This window comes from Chiloscyllium plagiosum, unplaced genomic scaffold (genome assembly GCF_037043375.1).
Source record: "Chiloscyllium plagiosum isolate Xiang-an unplaced genomic scaffold, Cpla_swu_hap1 HiC_scaffold_6, whole genome shotgun sequence".
In the NCBI taxonomy this organism is placed as follows: Eukaryota; Metazoa; Chordata; class Chondrichthyes; order Orectolobiformes; family Hemiscylliidae; genus Chiloscyllium; species Chiloscyllium plagiosum.
In genome coordinates, this window is record NW_028270144.1 from 123806515 (window position 1) to 123821833 (window position 15319).

At 44.3% G+C, this 15319-nt stretch overlaps 1 protein-coding gene across 1 annotated transcript in view; it reads right to left on the reverse strand.

The window, feature by feature from the left end:
* The window catches only part of acer3 (alkaline ceramidase 3), a 195590-nt gene that overhangs the window by 179575 nt on the left and 696 nt on the right, over positions 1-15319 (reverse strand). The gene's annotated exons all lie outside the window — the stretch shown is intronic.

The window sequence follows — 15319 nt, forward strand, 5'->3', positions numbered from 1 at the left end:
TAAAAATCAGGGGTGTGATGGAGCCAGGCACAGGAAGCTTGTTAGCACCAATCCACTTGATTGAGGACTAGATGCTAGTTGAATTACCAATGGAGTGGTATGCTATGCACTAGGTGCACCACAAAAATGCAGCAGCATTTACTGATCTCCTGAAATTAAGACCTCTACAACCACGAAGAGCAAGGAAAGAAGGTATATGGGAACACCTACAGATTTCATTCCAAATCTGACATAATCCTGATTTGGAGCTATAATTGCCATACATTCACTGTGGCTAGTTCAAATTCCTGCAACTTAATGGCTAACAGCACTGTGAGCATACATCGCATGGACTGCAGCAAACAAAAAGTTGACTCATTCCTTATTTCTTCTGTCATTCAATAAGATGGCTGTTCTGATTTCAACTTCAACTCCACATTTCTGCATTTGCCTGATGATCTTTTATCCCCTTAATAATCAAGCATTCTTCTTCTTCCTTAAAAATATTTCAAGATTCTGCATCCACTGCACTTTAAGGTAGCGAATTCCAAAGTCCCGCAACCCTCAAAATTTTCACCTGTCTAAACAGGCAACCTCTTATTTTTAAACTATGACTCCTAATTTTAGATTCTTCCACAAGAGAAAACATCTTTTCACATCCAAACAGTTAAGTCTCTTCAGGGTTGGCACTGTACATGAATTCACCTAACCTCTGCTGAACTCCAGAGGATCCAGGCCTAGCCGGTCTAGCCTTTCCTCATAAGGCAATCCACTCATTCCAGATTCAAGAATGCAGTTCAACACCAGCTTCAGAAGAGCATCTACAGCAGTCATTAAATGCTGGCCTTAAAACATTTGATGTGAAATTGTTTGAAGTCTTTATAAGGACAAAAGAAATTGAAGGAGGAATGAGCCATTTGGCCCCTTAAGCCTGCTCCACCATTTAATAAGATCACGGCTGGTCTGCCTCAGGCCTCAAGTCCCCTTTCCTGTCAGCTCAGCATAGCCATCAACTTCCTGATATTCCAAATTTGTCTACTATCACTTTAAATACTTTCTTGATCTAGCTTCCATAACTATTTGGGGCATAGAATTTCAGACATTCACTACTGTCTGCAAGAAAAAAAACTCCTTCACATTTCTGTTTTAAATCAGTGTCCTCTTATTCTGCAACTATCTCCTCTAGTTTGAGATTTCCCCATGAGTGGATACAACTTTTCAACATCTACCCTGTCAAACTCCCTCAAAATCACGTGTCTTAATGAGATCACCCCCTTTATACTCTAGTGGTCAGCACTGCTGCTTCACAGCGCCAGAGACCCGGGTTCAATTCCCACCTCGGGCAACTGTCTGTGTGGAGTTTGCACATTCTCCCCGTGTCTGCATGGGTTTCCTCCGTGTGCTCCGGTTTCCTCCCACAGTCCAAAGATTGCAGGTTAGGTGAATTGGCCATGCTAAATTGCCCGTAATGTTAGGTGAAGGGGTAAATGCAGGGGAATGGGTCTGGGTGGGCTGCTCTTTGGAGGGTCAGTGTGGACTTGTTGGGCCGAAGGGCCTGTTTCCACACTGTAAGTAATCTAATCTGAATAAAGGCCTAACCTGTTTAGCCATTCTTGATATATCGTCCCCTTCTTTCCCAAAAATCAGACTAATGAATTGCTTGAACAGCCTCCAATATTGGCACTTTTCTTTTTAAATACAGGGACCAAAATTGTACCCAATACTTAAAATGTGGCCTCACCAACACCCTATACAGTTATAACAAGACTTCTGTGCTTGGAAGGCAATGACCTAGTGGTATTATCACTGGACTGTTAATCCAGAGACTCAAATAATATTCTGCGGACCCAAGTTTGAATCTTGCCATGACAGGTAGTGGTATCTGAATTCAGTAAAAATCTGGAATTAAGATAACTACAAAAGCAAGATCGATTGGCAAAAAAATCCATCTGGTTCACTAATGGCCTTTAGGGAAGGAAACTGCCATCCTTACTGGTCAGGCCGACATGCAACTCCAGACCCACAGTAATGTGTGGTTGACTCTCAACTACGCTCTGGGCAATTAGAGATGGACATTATATGCTGACCTACATAATGACTCCCACATCCCATGAATGAACAAGTCCTATGAATGACTTGTTGCACCTGCAAAGTCACTGATGTTTCATATACAAGAATGCAGATTTCTATATGCTGCACGTTTAACAACTTTTTCTATTAAAATACTTCTGCCTTTTAATTCTTCATACTAAAATACATGAACTCCATCTGCACGTTTTTATCCACTCAACCTAAAGCTCATGCAGAATCCTTATGTCCTCATCACAATATGCCCTCCCATCTATTTCTGAAACATCAGCAAATGTGAATAGATTACACTTTGCTCTCTCCAAGTCATTAATTTGATTAGATTAGATACCTACAGTGAGGAAACAGGCCCTTTGGCCAAACAAGTTCACACTGACCCTCCAAAGAGTAACCCACTCAGTCCCATTCCCCTACATTTACCCCTGACTCGTGCACCTAACACCATGGGCAATTTCCCATGGCCAATTCACCTAACCTGCACATCTTTGGATTGTGGGAGGAAACCAGATCACCTGGAGAAGACCCATGCAGACATAGGGAGAATGTGCAAACTCCACATAGACAGATGCCTGAGGCAGGAATCGAACTCGGGTCCCTGGTGCTGTAAGGCAGCAGTGCTAACCACTGAGCACCATGCCGCCCTTTGTTTTCTTTGGTTCTATCTTAACAACAGGTAGTTCTCCTATAACACCGTCATTGCAATCTAGCGAAATTTTGCTTAATAGAAAATTCCATAATAAAAATAATGGGCCGATGGGAAAAGTGAAGTTAGGAGCAGACCAGCAAAGAAAAAAATCTCTCATGATCGCTCAAAAGTCACCCAAAAGTCTAACACAAAGTATAGCACAGCCTGAATGAAGGTATAAATTATATTTGTCAAAGAAACAAAAGTAAATTTAACACAATACATATAAAATGTATTCTAAATGCAGGGACAGAGGGTTATCATGGCGTGTGAAGTAGACTCCCTCATTCCTGTTAAGTGAGCTATATCACATATTCTCTCCTCACACTCCAAACGCTTTATAACATCAAGCTTCTCTTCCAGTGTTCTAGCCTTTCTTTTGTGTTCACCACCTGCAACTTTATCACCGGGACACTTCTTGTCACTATTCCCCTCCATTTCTTTTCAAAATAAGGGATAATCTAGGAGTAGTGTGCCTATCACAGAAAGCTGTCTAACGTATCTTTCTCAGAAATTAATATATAGTTATCAATCACTAAATGATTTTAAAAAACCCAAGGCAGAAGATTTTTAAGTTAACATCCAAATAATTGTGTTATTAGATATGGATAATTGTGAATTATGTTCAACAGTACACAGGAACATAAAAAGTAAGAAAAATTAATGTTGAGCAAAATTCATCCCCTACCCAAACCATCTGAACATCCGATTCCATTCTGAACAATTGGATGTTTTAGCCTCCATAGCAGTACTTGATGCATTACCATCTTTGATCTTTCTGCATCATTCACACTCTGTCACATCATCCTTTCCCATGTAAGTCTGTAACTTATAAACTTCAACTCCTACTGAACCCAACAAAGTCTATCATCTCAAACAGCTGCTGCTCAGTGACACAATGACCTGAAGTCCCAGAAGCATCCACCATTGACTCGATCAAAAACTTTCATCTGCATACATAGTTCGATTCGCAATCAGACATGTAGCATTAACAACCAGCTCTAACAATCAGCGATCTTCATTGATTCTATGTCCTCCAATACTAATGCACAAAGTCAACCTCTATCAAAAGATCACTTTATGGTCATCGACTCAAATCTCTCTCTCTGGCTGCTGTGTGAAGCTGAGTCAAACTGCAAGCAAATTCCAAATTCCCTTTGGCCCAAAAGTCTGCATGGTATTCACTGTTTCTGCCCATTGCCATTTCTACTTCAAAGCCTACATTTTTTTTTTAAGTTAAATATCAGAACACCAGGTTATAGTCCAACAGGTTTATTTGGAAGCACTAGCTTTCAGAGCACTGCTCCTTCATCAGGTGGTTGTGGAGAATAAGATTGTAAGGCACAGAATTTATAACAAAGGTTTACAGTGTGACATCACTGGACTATAAACTGGTGTTGCGTGAATTTTAACTTTGTACACCCCAGTCCAACACAGGCATCGCCAAATTATGACATACTATTTTTAAAATCAATTAACTGAACATTTTGATCTTAAAAGCAACATAGAAAATGTAAAATGCTTCAGGGGTTGTGAAGAAGGGTCATTTAGTCATACAGCACGGAAACAGACCCTTCTGTCCAATTTCTCCACGTCAATCAGCTATCCTAAATTAATCTAGTCCCATTTTCCAGCATTTGACCCATACCCCTCGAAACCCTTCCTAATCATGCACCAATCCTGATGCCTTTTAAATGTTATAATTGTATCAGCCTCCACCATCTTCTCTGGCAGCTCGTTCCATACAGGCACCAACCTGTGTGAAAAAAGGTGCCCTTCAGGTCCCTTTTAACTCTTTTCTCTCTTATCATACACCCATGCCCTCTGGTTTTGGACTCCCTAACCCTGGTGAAAAGGCCTATCCATGCCTGTCATGATTTGATAAACCTCTATAAAAAAGTCAGTAGACCAGAAAAGTTAACTCTGCTTTCTCTCTACAGATGCTGTCAGATTTGCCAAGTCTCACCTGCAATTTCTGCTTTTGTTTCAGATTTTCAGCATCTGTAGTTCTTTGCTTTATAAAAACGTACAAGTTGTAGTGTGGTCTGTAATCTTGGCACAACCAAAAGTGATCTGGGTTAAGATTTGTATTACCATTTTATACAACTTTCATTCTCTTAAGCTGTCTCCAAACTAACATTGACATTAGAGCAGCTGTAGTATTCTGTGGTTAAGTCTTTCAGCCAAAGGTTAAAGTGCGATTTTTGGGGGATTCAAGATGGCAGTAATCTAAATAGATCAGCCTTGCCGAGCTCTGCACCCCAACCCAATGTAGTAATATTTTTTCACCCCCCACTTTAGTTTTATTGGAAAAAATTATTGTTAAATGATAAAACAACCGTTTAAATTCTTTTTCGAGCGTGCAAGAACGACTAAGGGGAAGCAAATAGCCAAACTTCAATACTCGGGACACTCGAAAACAGCAGATGGACACGGGTCTGCAACTAGGGAAGCAGCTGTAGCTCCCTCTGCAGCTGTGAAAGAAATGCATGCGCAGAACATCGTGGAGGAACTCGGAGCAACCTGATAGCTGGTCCAGGAGATGAGGGAAGAGACTCGTAATCAACTGGAGCCCATTTCAACCATGCTGCAAAAGCAAAAGAAGGTGTTGGAAGGGCTCGGGAAATGAGATGAAGAGGTTGAGCAGCGGACCACGACATCGGAGACAGAGTTGAGTCCTCACCGGGGCTGATCCATGACTTTGAGAAATAGGTTCGGGTCCTGACTGAGAAAGTTGATTACCTGGAAAATAGAGGTAGGAGGAAAAATATCCGGGTCATTGGCTTGCCAGAGGGAGTAGAAGCTGGGCAGCCAGTAAGTTTTTTTTGAAGATTGTTGTCACAATTTCTTGATTGGGATGCCGAGGGCAGACCAGGTGAAGGTAAACAGAGCTCACCGGGTTGCGTGCACAAATCCAGTCAGGGTCAGCACTCCCATCTGGTTCCGATATGATTTCAATGCTACAGGGACAACCAGAGTGTCATGGAAACTTCTAGAAGGTTGGGGAGAGATCCACAGGCCCTGACCTATTGGGGAATTAAGATAACGTTTTTCCAGGACTTTTCTGCGGCAGTAATGCATAAAAGGAAATCGTTTGATGAGGTTAAGAGAAAGTTCAAGGACCTCGGTATTCAATATTCAATGAGATACATAGCAGTGCTTCGTATTACTTAGGGTGCAGTCATTTCATTCCTTGAAGCAAGCCAAAACCTTCTTGGACATTTTAAAATAATGTAGATGTGTTTATGGACATGGACAACGGTGTCTGGGATTTTTATTTTCATCTTGCTTTTATTTCTTATACTTTCACTCTTCTCCCAAAGAAGCTGTTGTTAATGGGTTTTTTTCTCTCCGAGCTGGAGTGGTATTGATTTATTGTGGGGGGTGGGCAGAGTGCTCACTGTTTTGTTATACCTTTTGTGTTTACAATGTCCTTTGTTTGGTCTCTTCCATTGCTTGGGTTTGAGGTGTGGCTCGAACTGGAAAGAGGGATGGAGGTACGTGTGGGAAATCTAAGCGTCCTCTGTTGGCTGGGTGTAGATTACCCCATTCAGTGTCTTGTGTTTTGTAATTAATTTTTGGGTTTTTTTTTGTAAATAGACTCCTTTTGAGTGCTCAGTGCATTGTAAGACAAATGCTTCCTCTCAGCAGGTCAAAGGTAAAGGATCATAGCTAGCAGCATTCTTAAATGGTGCACCTGGAATATCAGAGGGATTCATTTGCCAGTTAAAAGAAAAAAGGTCTTGTCGAGCCTTAGAAAGAAGAGGGTGGATGTTTCCCTGTTACAGGATAAAGTGAGGACTGCAGATGCTGGAGATCAGAGCTGAAAAATGTGTTGCTGGAAAAGCGCAGCAGGTCTGGCAGCATCCAAGGAGCATGAGAATCGACGTTTCGGGCATAAGCCCTTCTTCAGGAATCTGTTACAGGAGACTCATCTTAATGACAAGGAACACTTGAAGTTACAGCAGGGTGGGTTTGATCAGGTATTATTCTCATCTTTTAGTACTGAGAGCAGAGGAGTGGCAATACTCATCCAGAAGGGTCTCACATTTAATTTAATAGATTGTGTTAAAGTATGGTCAGTTTGTTATTCTTAAGGCCCCTATATATGACGAGGAATATGTCTACTGCCCTCCAGCCCACCCTCTTAAATTTCTGACTGACGCACTAAGCTGATGGCCTTGGCATCGTAGCATGTTGAAGGGCTTTTGCCCGTAACGTCGATTTTGCTGAAGCTCCTCGATGCTGCCTGACTTGCTGTGCTCTTCCAGCACCATTGATCCAGAATCTGGTTTCCAGCATCTGCAGTCATTGTTTTTACATCGTGGCATGTTAGTATAGGGGGTTGGCAGGGGGGAAAACGGACATTGTCTTATGGTTCCTGTGCTGGATAGAATGCCCAAAGGCCCCCCCAAAGCTTTGTTCACAATCAAAGCCATTGGGCGACCTACATGTAGAACAGGGGTTGGTAGACATTTGGAGACGTTACACCCTACAGGCAGAGATTTTACATTCTTTTCCAATCCTCACTAAATGCCACACAAGGACTGATAATTTCCTAGCTCCCACAGCTTTTTTAGATTTGATGGTATCCTGGTCAATTGGGAATATTGACATCTCTGATCATGCAATGGTGTATTTAAAGTTTAAGATTAAGGGTGATGCAATGGGCTCACAGTACTGGCGAATGGGTCCCTTCACTCTTAAGGACAGCAAGTTTGTAGACTATTCTCTAGGGAATTTGAAATTTTTTTGGCCACCAACTCAGGTCCAGCTAGTAATCCTTCCACTGTTCGCCTACGCTGGAGAGATAAATATCTCATACACTGCCAGCCAGAAGCGCAGAGGGAGAGCAGTAATGTCTGCCTGAGGCACGACTGAAGGCAGCTGAAACGGTATATTGCAGTAGACAGCGGATCACAGCTCTGTGCTAACGCATACAGCAAGAAAGGAACTTTCCTTTGCGAAGCATAGGCTGTTTGGGTACGGGGATAGGCTGGGTAAATACTTGGCATATTTGGTCAGTAAGAAGAATGCTTCCTAGTCTATTAGTTCTATTAGGAAAGGGAATGGGACTCTTACTTACGATGCTAAAAAGATCAATGAGGTGTTTCAGAGGTTTATTCTGAACTTTACCAGTCTGAATGCTGAGGACAGATGAGATAAGGTAGAGTCTTTTTTTAAGGTAGAGTCTTTTTTTAGGGATATGGATCTTCCTGTTGTGTGTGCTGAATAAGCATCTCTCCCTAGTGCTCCGTTAACAACCCAAGAGATACAGGAGGCGGTGAGGCAACTTCAAAGCGGGAAGGCGCCCGGTCCTGACGGTTTGCCCAGTGAGTTTTATGAAGAATTTGTAAATATACTGTCAGGACTGATGCTAGACATGTATAACTATTCCTGACCACCCTGGCCGACAAGATCCACAAGCCTGACCACCCTGGCCGACCCATTGTCTCAGCATGCTCCTGCCCCACTGAACTTATCTCTACCGACCTCGACACTAACCTATCCCCCCTAGTCCAGGAACTCCCCACATACGTTTGAGACACCACCCACGCCCTCCACCTCCTCCAAGACTTCCGTTTCCCCGGCCCCCAACGCCTCATCTTCACCATGGATATCCAATCCCTCTACACCTCCATCCGCCATAACCAGGGCCTCCAAGCCCTCCGTTTTTTCCTCTCCAGACATCCCCAACAGTACCCTTCCACCGACACTCTCATTCGTTTGGCCGAACTGGTCCTCACCCTTAACAATTTCTCCTTTGAATCCTCCCACTTCCTCCAGACCGAAGGGGTAGCCATGGGCACACGTATGGGCCCCAGCTATGCCTGTCTCTTTGTTGGCTTCGTAGAGCAGTTGATCTTCCGTAATTAGACCGGCACCACTCCCCACCTCTTCCTCCGCTACATTGATGACTGCTTTGGCACCACCTCTTGCTCCTGCGAGGAGGTTGAGCAATTCATCAACTTCACCAACACATTCCACCCTGACCTTAAATTTACCTGGACCATCTCTGACACCTCCCTCCCCTTCCTGGACCTCTCCATCTCCATCAGTGACGACCGACTTGACACTGACATTTTTTACAAACCCACCGACTCCCACAGCTACCTAGATTACACCACTTCCCACCCTACCTCTTGCAAAAATGCCATCCCGTATTCCCAATTCCTCAGCCTCCGCCGGATCTGCTCCCAGGAGGACCAGTTCCACCACAGAACACACCAGATGGCCTCCTTCTTTAGAGACCGCAATTTCCCTTCCCACGTGGTTAAAGATGCCCTCCAACGCATCTCGTCTACATCCCACACCTCCGCCCTCAGATCCCACCCCTCCAACCGTAACAAGGACAGAACGCCCCTGGTGCTCACCTTCCACCCTACCAACCTTCGCATAAACCACATCATCCGCCGACATTTCCGCCACCTCTAAACAGACCCCACCACCAGAGATATATTTCCCTCCCCACCCCTTTCCGCCTTCCGCAAAGACTGTTCCCTCCGTGACTACCTGGTCAGGTCCACGCCCCCCCACAACCCACCCTCCCATCCTGGCACTTTCCCCTGCCACCACAGGAACTGTAAAACCTGCGCCCACACCTCCTCTCTCACCTCTATCCAAGGCCCTAAAGGAGCCTTCCACATCCATCAAAGTTTTACTTGCACATCCACCAATATCATTTATTGTATCCGTTGCTCCCGATGTCGTCTCCTCTACATTGGGGAGACTGGGCGCCTCCTAGCAGAGCGCTTTAGGGAACATCTCCGGGACACCCACACCAATCAACCACACCGCCCCGTGGCCCAACATTTCAACTCCCCCTCCCACTCTGCCGAGGACATGGAGGTCCTGGGCCTCCTTCACCGCCGCTCCCTCACCACCAGACGTCTGGAGGAAGAATGCCTCATCTTCCGCCTCGGAACACTTCAACCCCAGGGCATCAATGTGGACTTGAACAGTTTCCTCATTTCCCCTTCCCCCACCTCACCCTAGTTCTAAACTTGCAGCTCAGCACTGTCCCCATAACTTGTCCGGACTTGTCATAGAACATAGAACATAGAAGAATACAGCGCAGTACAGGCCCTTTGGCCCTCGATGTTGCGCCGATCCAAGCCCACCTAACCTATACTAACCCACTATCCTCCATATACCTATCCAATGCCCGCTTAAATGCCCATAAAGAGGGAGAGTCCACCACTGCTACTGGCAGGGCATTCCATGAACTTACGACTCGCTGAGTGAAGAACCTACCCCTAACTTCAGTCCTATATCTACCCCCCCTTAATTTAAAGCTATGCCCCCTTGTAATACCCGACTCCATACGCGGGAAAAGGTTCACACTGTCAACCCTATCTAACCCCCTAATCATCTTGTACACCTCAATCAAGTCACCCCTAAACCTTCTTTTCTCTAATGAAAACAGCCCCAAATGTCTCAGTCTTTCCTCATACGATCTTCCTTCCATACCAGGCAACATCCTGGTAAACCTCCTCTGCACCCGTTCCAGTGCCTCCACATCCTTCCTATAGTATGGCGACCAAAACTGCACACAATATTCCAGATGCGGCCGCACCAGAGTCTTATACAACTGCATCATGACCTCAGGACTCCGGAACTCAATTCCTCTACCAATAAAAGCCAGTACGCCATATGCCTTCCTCACCGCACTATTTACCTGGGTGGCAACTTTCAGAGATCTGTGTACATGGACACCAAGATCCCTCTGCTCATCCACACTGCCAAGTATCCGACCATTAGCCCAGTACCCCATCTTTTTGTTATTCTTCCCAAAGTGAATCACCTCACACTTAGCTACATTGAATTCCATTTGCCACCTTTCTGCCCAGCTCTGCAGCTTCTCTATATCCTGCTGTAACCTGCCACATCCTTCCTCACTGTCAACAACTCCTCCGACTTTCGTATCATCCGCAAACTTGCTCACCCAACCTTCTAACCCCTCTTCCAGGTCATTTATAAAAATGACAAACAGCAATGGTCCCAAAACAGATCCTTGCGGAACACCGCTAGTGACGGCACTCCATGAAGAAACTTTGCCATCAACTACTACCCTCTGTCTTCTTCCATCCAGCCAATTCCTAATCCAAACCTCCAACTCACCCTCAATGCCATATCTCCGTATTTTCTGCAGTAGCCCACCATGGGGAACCTTATCAAACGCCTTACTAAAATCCATATATACCACATCTACCGCTTTCCCCTCATCAACCTCCTTCGTCACCTTCTCAAAGAATTCAATAAGGTTTGTGAGGCACGACCTGCCCTTCACAAAACCATGCTGACTATCCTTGATCACATTATTCCTATCCAGATGTGCATAAATCCTATCCCTTACAATTCTCTCTAAGACTTTGCCCACAACAGAAGTGAGACTCACCGGCCTATAGTTACTAGGGTTATCCCTACTCCCCTTTTTGAACAAGGGAACCACATTTGCTATCCTCCAGTCTTCTGGCACTACTCCTGTAGACAAAGAGGACATAAAAATCAAGGCCAATGGCTCTGCAATCTCCTCCCTTGCTTCCCAGAGAATCCTAGGATAAATGCCATCAGGCCCAGGGGACTTATCTATTTTCACCTTTTCCAGGATTTCCAACACCTCTTCTCTACATACCTCAAAGCCATCCATTCTACTTATTTGTGACTCAGTATTCACATCGACGACAATGCCCTGTTCCTGAGTAAATACTGAAGAAAAGTATTCATTCAGTGTCTCCCCAATCTCTTCCGCCTCCACACGCAACTTCCCACTACTATCCTTGACTGGACCTATTCCTACCCTAGTCATTCTTTTATTCCTGACATACCTATAGAAAGCCTTAGGGTTTTCCCTAATCCTACCGACTAAGGACCTTTCATGTCCCCTCCTTGCTGCTCTTAGCTCTCTCTTCAGGTCCTTCCTGGCTACCCTATAACTCTCAATCGCCCCAATTGAACCTGAGGGGCACCAGTATCCTTGGGGGGAGGTTTGCTGGTGCTCTTGGGGGGGGTTTAAACTACCTGCCTATCTCCTTTTCCACCTATCCACTCCACCCTCTCCTCCCTGACCTATCACCTTCATCCCCTCCCCCACTCACCCATTGTACTCTATGCCAGTTTCTCCCCACCCCCACCCTCCTCTAGCTTACCTCTCCACGCTCCAGGCTCACTGCCTTTATTCCTGATGAAGGGCTTTTGCCCGAAACGTCGATTTCGAAGCTCCTTGGATGCTGCCTGAACTGCTGTGCTCTTCCAGCACCACTAATCCAGAATAACTATTTATTTAGTCAGGACTGCCTCCCGCCATCCTTCAGAGAGGCTAATCTCTCTCTTGTCCTCAAGAAAGGGAAAACCCTGGAAGACTGTGCTTCTCACAGACCCATCTCATTTTTAAACTCTGATTCTAAAATTTTATCGAAGACTCTGCATTGAAAGTGAGAAGGGTGTTGCCCTCTATTGTTAAGGAGGATCAAACAGACTTTATAAAGGGTCGCAGATCTTCTAATAATGTTAGGAGACTGATAACATGATTGAAGTGAGCCAGCAACAGTTGGATCAAGGGTTGGTAGTTTCCTTGGATGCGGAGAAGGCATTTGACCGGGTGGAATGCAGTACCTTTTTTATAATTTACAGCAGTTTGGCCTGGGTGAAGTGTTTACTCAATGGGCAAGGGTACTTTAAAGTGATCCTCTGGCAGCAGTTCTCACTAATGGTATACGGTCTGATAATTTTAACATTGGTAGGAGCAGTCGGCAAGGCTATCTCTTCTCACCTTTGCGCTTCACATTACATTACATTACAGTGTGGAAACAGGCCCTTCGGCCCAACAAGTCCACACCGACCCGTCGAAGCACGGGTGGCGCAGTGGTTAGCACTGCTGCCTCACAGCGCCAGAGACCCGGGTTCAATTCCCGACTCAGGCGACTGACTGTGTGGAGTTTGCACATTCTCCCAGTGTCTGCGTGGGTTTCCTCCGGGTGCTCCGGTTTCCTCCCACAGTCACAAAGATGTGCGGGTCAGGTGAATTGGCCATGCTAAATTGCCCGTAGTGTTAGGTTAAAGGGGTAAATGTAGGGGTATGGGTGGGGTGCGCTTCGGCGGGTCGGTGTGGACTTGTTGGGCCGAAGGGCCTGTTTCCACACTGTAAGTAATCTAATCTAATCTAAAAAAAGATCACATTATTTGCGGATGATGTTCTCATTTTTCTTTCAAACCCAGCAGATTCGGTGCCTCAGTTGATACAGTGTATTAATTCACTTTTTCAAAATCGAGGCTATGCCTACGTGGGGGTCTTAGGGGAATACCAGATGTTGAAGGTGGGCTCCCCTTTAAGTAGGCACAGGGAGGCTTTCCTTATTTGGGCCTCTCTGTTACCCCTAGTTTTGATCAGATATTCAGGGCTAATTTTGTTCATTTGTTTGACAAGATTAAACAAGACCTTCAAAGATGGGGCAGGCGCTCTTCCAATATGGTTAGGTCGAGTTGCTCTTATTAAAGTGAATGTTCTTCCTCGCTCAGTATATCCTCTGCGGATGCTTCCCTTGCTTTTTCCTAGACAACCGTTTCAGAAATTAAATGTTGGCTTAGTTCTTTTATTTGGCGCCATAAGCAGCCTCTTATCAAGCTTACAAAATTGCAAATGCCCCAGGGATTGGGAGGAGTGAATCTCCCGGATGTCAGAAGATATCAATTGAGCTCCGTTTTATCTTTTGTTAGTGATTGGGCCTGTGAGGACTCGGCATCGATATGGTTGGATATTGAGGCCTCCTAAGCAGTGCCCTCTCAATAACCTGCTGTTTCTGGACAAAATGAGGATTGTTGCGGAACATTACTGCAATCCAATAGTTATTAACACTGTCAAAGCATGGAGGACAATGAGACAGATGGAGGATAATACGTCTAAAACATCTTTCCCTACTCCCATGCTTGGTATGCCAGGTTTCCGACTAGGGACAATGGATCTCGGGTTTAAGCCCTGGGCAGATAGGGTAGTCTCTTGTTTGGGAGACCTGTTGGAAGATGAAACGATAATGTCATTTGATCAAATAATTCGTATGTATGGATTATCGAGCAGGGACCTCTCCCATTTTTTACAGATTAGGGATTTTATCTGAAAAGAGACTACACTTCTGACTGAAGTTTATAGATCTGATACGGAAAAGAGGGTGCTTCAGGCTAAGAACACTCTTTCAGCGAGTACTCTCATTTGTTGGGGAGAGGCTCCTCAGGTGACGTTGAGCGATTACAGGAGGTCTGGGAGAGTGGGTTTGGGGTGGAGATCACTCCAGAAACTTGGGAGGACATTTGTGAAAGTACGAGGTATATTTCAATATTTAATAGGACCCGTGCTATGCTGTTAAAGATTCTTAATAGGGCTCATCTGGCCCCAGATCGTCTTGCAAGATTCAACATGCCCCAAATGTAAAATAAATACAGGGACCCTCACTTGTTGTTTGTGGTCCTACCACAGGTTCCACACACATATTGGAGCACTGTGGCAGGAGTAATAGAGGAGGTCTTGGGGACCGAAGTCAAGGTGGACCTGATTTCTCTTCTCCTGGGTTTGCCAAATTTATCTCCCTTAGATGTACATGGGAGAAAGCTTTTTAGCATCCTCACTTTTTGTACGAGGAAGAACATTCTGAAGTGCTGGGTATCTGAGAACCCCCTGTCTGCTGAGATGGCATAAGTTAATTATGGAATACATTCCTTTGGATTTTCTTACAAATATGGTGCATCAGAAAATGGACAATTTTTATAAGACATGGCAATCTTTTTTGAATTATTTGGAAGCAGATCTGTCCGCCATTTTAATTAGGGCTTTTGTCTAGTCATGGCGGTTTGGTTTAATAACCTAATGTCCTGAGACGAAGAATTTCAAACAAACGTGGGCTTAATAATTTATACTCTCGAAGGTTGAGAGCTGAGGTCTTGTTATGCTGACCGGTGTTATTTATTTATTTAGTTACTGATGTGTAATGAGGGTGGTTGTGAGTTATTTTGTAGAGTAGTATAGTAGTTGGTTTATTGTTTGTTATTTATTTTTATTATAATGTTATATTTTCATATTTTTGTAATTTTACAATGTTGTAAATAAAATTTTTTCAATAAAAATATTTTTTAAAAAGTGTGATTTTTAAGTGAAACATTTGCTATCAACTAGATAATCATATCTGGCAAAATAATATTATACAGTTCAAATTCGACTGGTCCTGTGGTTTCCGTCACAGTAGGGGCTGAAATAAACATCAAAATCATAGATATACATACAAACACACATACGCACCATTTTTGACATTGATGTACACCAGCTTACGAACAATACTGAGCCACAATCGTGAAATTCCCACCTAATACCATCATGCAAAGAACTACACCAACTGGGAAAACTAAACCACCTTCACAGGGACAGAGAAGTATAGGCACGCAGTAAAGTAGGCATCCATGCCCCTAGAACAAATTCTAAAATTATTGAGCTACAAATTTACAAAAAAGCCCAAATCACTGTATTATGTCAAAACAAAAGTAAGTTTGTACAACGAATACAGTGTTTGCGGCTTTCATGCA